This window comes from Rhincodon typus, chromosome 15 (assembly GCF_021869965.1).
Source record: "Rhincodon typus isolate 14 chromosome 15, sRhiTyp1.1, whole genome shotgun sequence".
Lineage (NCBI taxonomy): Eukaryota > Metazoa > Chordata > Chondrichthyes > Orectolobiformes > Rhincodontidae > Rhincodon > Rhincodon typus.
Genome location: NC_063346.1, coordinates 14,647,955 through 14,652,848, shown reverse-complemented (window position 1 = coordinate 14,652,848; position 4,894 = coordinate 14,647,955). Strand labels below are relative to the sequence as shown.

General features: G+C 38.2%; 1 long non-coding RNA gene across 1 annotated transcript; it reads right to left on the bottom strand.

Moving 5' to 3' along the window:
* Positions 1-63: 63 nt before the first annotated feature.
* LOC125485021 lies at positions 64-4,791 on the bottom strand. Its single transcript, XR_007263800.1, has 3 exons — positions 4,677-4,791; positions 2,355-2,434; positions 64-687 (listed from the first exon to the last, which is right to left on the bottom strand). It is a non-coding gene; the product is annotated as an uncharacterized LOC125485021 (long non-coding RNA).
* Positions 4,792-4,894: the final 103 nt, after the last annotated feature.

Genomic DNA, 4,894 nt, shown 5'->3' with positions numbered 1-4,894 from the left:
TCTCTGATGCTGCTTGGCCTGCTGTGTTCATCCAGTTCTACACCTTGTTATCTCAGTGCTGAACGTACTTCTGATCTCCTCATGGGTTTCCTTCTGTAGCATTTGAATAAATCTCTATAAATCTTAGTTAAAGTACGCTGAAATGAATTACTGATCGCACAGCTCAGTATTCACACCAGATGCAAACAGTGATAAGTAAACTAACTTTCATTTTATCATTTTCTACATAGAACACTCAGTCTAAGAGTTAATGATTGTAGTGATTTTCCTGCTATTCGTGTTTCTGTTAAGATCATAAATCCCAGAGCTTCTGGTCTACATTTACAATGTAGATATGGATTTCCAACATAAATTCAGGTTTTCTTAACACACTAAAAATATGACAGAGCATACAATATACAAAAGGGTTTGGAAAATTCAATTTAATTTAAACGTAAAATGTGAAGTTTTCCACATTGTTCTAATACATACAAAATTAAAAGAACAGAACTGAATTTGCAGACTGACTGAGAAAGATACTTAGAATAAAGGAAGAGTAATCACTTTTAGTATCCAGACAACGTGGTAAAACAGTTGAAGCAGGATGCTGGAGAATATAAGCAGAATAACACAGTACGTCTTGTGGTTATGAGACTGTACAATGGTTTTGTCAGGCCACACTTAGACCACTGCATTCAACTCTGTGCACTGCACAAACAAAAGCATTGAACCACATTAGTATACATTTCAAAAAGGTCCATCAAAGAACAAAATTTATTGCAATTATAATGATGATAAACTAGGCTTCACAATTAGAGATGGTCAAGGACTACCACCTAAAATGGAAAAGATAAAGGGGAACCTTAACAAGTTGTATGAAAGATTAAATGATGCAAACAAGAATCCAACATGTGCACCTCAAATTGAGTCAGAAAAGTAAAACTTAATGAGAAATTAGTGAAAATGGCATTTTAAATTACACTTGGAAACCCAGCTTTGAACATCTGGCCAGTGAAGTAATAGATGCAAAATAGTTAGAAACACACTGTGTAGATGGATACTGCAGTTAGAGTACTCAAAAGGACAAACTTAATAACCTTTCTAGTCCTTGTGAGTATATTATGTTTAAGGTCTGCTGATGGAGCAATCTCTTTTAAACACAAGTACCATTCTCATGATACACTCACTGCATATTAGGATTAGATGTTATCTGTGCATGTGGTAGGAGTTGAACGATGCTAACCCTAATATAGATGGTATTTCAACTCCAAAAGACAGTGCAAAGGGTTCTCAACAAGGCTCAGACAAGCTTATGCATCCACATGCTAACTCAAAGTACCTGTAAAGGCTGCACAAAAGTTACAAGATGTTCATAGCTTCGCAAAAAAAAGCACTGTACACTTAATCACCTGCCCAAATCAAAACCATTAAAGAGTATTAACAGTATAAAGATAAACTATTTCCACTGGTTGGAGATTCTAGAATTAAAGGGCGTAATCTAAAAATTAGGGCCAGACCATTCAGAGAGGTGTTAAGAAACACTTCTACACATAAAAGGGTGGTAGTGGTTTGGAAGTTTCTTGGAAGCTTCCAAAAATGGCAGTTGATGCTAGATAAGTTATTAATTTTAAATCTGGGAGAGATACATTTTTGTTAAGCAAAGGTATTCAAAGATATGGGCCGAGGCAAATTATATGCAGTTTGGCCAAGGGGAGTTATGTAGTTGGGCCACGGCTCTCACTGAATGGAGGAACAGCCTTGAAGGGCTGAATGGCCTGCTCCTGTTCCTGTGTACCATTGCTTCTGCTATGAATATTAGCAATTGTTAGGTTATCTTTTTCAAATTAAACCACGTTTCAAACTTTCAGCACAGCAGTAATTCACTGGCTGAGCAATGATGTACTGTATGCAAATTTTGACTGAATAAAGTTAGGTAAGCACTCTGATCGTTGATCTAAGCTCAGCACAACTGGCCCCTTGTTTCAATTTAGGCATCTTTTCAAAAAGCTTAGACATAGAAATATCTGGACTAATTTTGATGCAAAAACTCTGGCACTGCTCCCTCACAAAGTGAAAGAAGAAATATCACAACACATTATGAATAACTTGAATTTACCACGGAAAAATTCAACAAAAGATTATAAAAGGTAGCATCACCCAAAACAAAATTAATTTTAAGATATATAGACAATAATATATTGTATTAAAACCAAATAAACATTGAAATCTTACTTGTTACTGAAACATCCAACACTGCATTAATTGTAAATTAAGACAAAAAATCAGCAACGGAAATTCAGAATGTGAAAACAATCAATATCGGATCATTTATCATAGAATTTAGATCCTCCAACCACAATTATTTTACAACTCACCATGTCCATGGGCTCGGATACAAACAGTAGAAGAAATTCCATGCTTGGTGATCAATCTCAGAGCTCTTGAAGCCAACATTCTGGAAAGATTTTACAGAGGGCATTTATTAGAGTCGTGTTTACGTCAGTAACACAACTAGAAAATTTTATAAAGTAAAAATCTGAAGCAGCAAGCACACCACATGGTTCCAACTCCAAAACACCAAAGCTCTAACGATTCATAAGAAGGGCCAAATTTCTAATATGATCACCTTCTAAAAACAAAAGGTGAAGACCAATGTTCAGAAATGAACAGCCATTAGTAAGACCAAAACCGAACACAAAGTAATCCAGTCACCTTCGTAATTCCAAGCTTCTTCAATTAACAAAAAGGTCAAATTTTGTACCTTAACAACCCTTGTTACAAACGTTATAAGCTGTAGGGCACAAAGCTCATTATTGATATTTATTGATTACATATAACCTCTCAGATATTAAGCTTAATTAATAATTGTTGAAAGTATTTAAACAGGCAAGGAGACCTCTCACAGCCTGATCACAAAATCATTTCCTTGATTCTCCTCCTTTCTCAATTCAAAGAAAGGGCCCTTTCTAGTCTTACTGTAGACTACTTAACCCTGGTCATACCGCAAAGTAAAGATGCATGTAAATACACAAAAATATAACCCGCATAATCATTCAGATTATTAAATAGCAAATGCAATTCTTGCAAGGTAACTTGCAAGGTAACATACATCTGCAGCAGATCCTACTGAACAAAACCCTGTATGGCCGTGAAGGACAATTCTAGAAAGACATACATAAGTTAAAAATGACACTATATTGTGACATTCCTACACAATCCAGTTATATGTCCAAACCCACTTGATCATTTCCCCAAAAAGATAAATTATTACAATTAGTCCATTCTGTGATTTCACTTCCTGATTTACGTGTAACTCATTTAAACTGACACTTGTAGCTCATGCTTGTAAACCAGACCACAATCTTAAACTAAGTGCTGTAATAAAGACAGAGATAAATAATCCTGTAAAAAGAATATCCATCATGGTGCAGCGTAACAAAATTAAATTGCAAAATGCATGCCAGTAACAGATAAACAACAAATGCACAACAGGAAGAAGCAGGTATTTGGAGTAGACTTTATAATTCAAATTTATTATCCTCCTAAACCTGTCCGGCAGCACTGCCTGGCTTGAACTGCTCGTCCACACCAGTTTCTATGACTTTGACTCAGGACTGTTGTAAACAACTCATGTTACCAGCATACCAGCATCTAGAGGAAAATTCAGTGTGCATATAATGGATCATCAAACTTATTAAAGTAAAATAGAACTGGTTATCACTACAACTTAACCTCAACAAAATATCAAAAATGGAAAAAATATTTAAAATGCCAACTGTTAACCATGTAATGGATTTTAGTTTCAAGATTTAATATAATCTTGACAAATTCTTCACTTTGCTCTCAAAACTTGATATTGATGTGCTGCACTCCAACCTGTTCATTAGTCTATAGTTATACTAAAAGTGAAACTAGGTAAACAAAACACTATCTTCCAAACATTGTAACTCTTTCAAACATTCTCTGTACAGAAAAGCTGCTGATGCTGACATCAGATTGGCCCGAGAGAACAACAGAGGGAATATATCAGATGACAGTGTATGAGGAAATTACTAGTATTTGGTTCATCTCAACAAAAACATCTCAATGTTGAAGAAAGAAAAATACATTTAGCTCAGTCCCTTCTTTGCAAAATAGAGACATGCATACCCTAATTTAACTTGCAAAAGGCTGCAAGAAAAGACAGACAATTCAATGACAAATACATCATTTCAAAGTGCTTGTTGGGACGTCTTCTGGGTTTCCGGATATCAATCTGGTAAAACTTCCCTGAATCACTTCCAATGCATTTACGTCCTTGTGTAACTAACGCTGTGCACATTACTGCAAAAGTATAACCTCCCTAACCTAAATAACTCAATATGTTTGGCAGCCCATTCGATTTAATTCCACTCAGTCAGCTTCACCTTGCAAAAGCAGCAGAGTTACTGCAGACATTGACAGATCTTGTGAAGGTTGGGGGGGGGGGACGTGCAGTCAGGTCACTGATCACCCCGCTGTCCCTGCCTGGGGCAGTGGGGCCAGGCACTAACCCCGAGTCCTCCCCAGTCCCAACCACCGCCAAGCTCAGTCCAAGCCGCCTGCCTCAAAGGCTCCCGAAGGCGGGAGGGCAGCCACCGCAGACATGTCCACCGATTCCTCCCCCCGGGGGTCAGCATCGATACCCAGGCCCAGGACGGACAGGGTCGGTCACTCACTCCGAGCGGTCGGTCGCCACAGCAACGGGAAAAGCAACTACCCGCGGATGGAGAGAGCGGAACTGACGTCTCCTAGCCGGAAGTCAGCGTCGCATGGCTGCAGGCGCCAAGCCACAGTTCATAGAGTAAACAGTAGGGGGCGCATGTGGCGCACACGTTGAAATACAGAATGTACACGGGCTGGGTGTGGGATATCCTCATTCAGAGCGGGTACACGG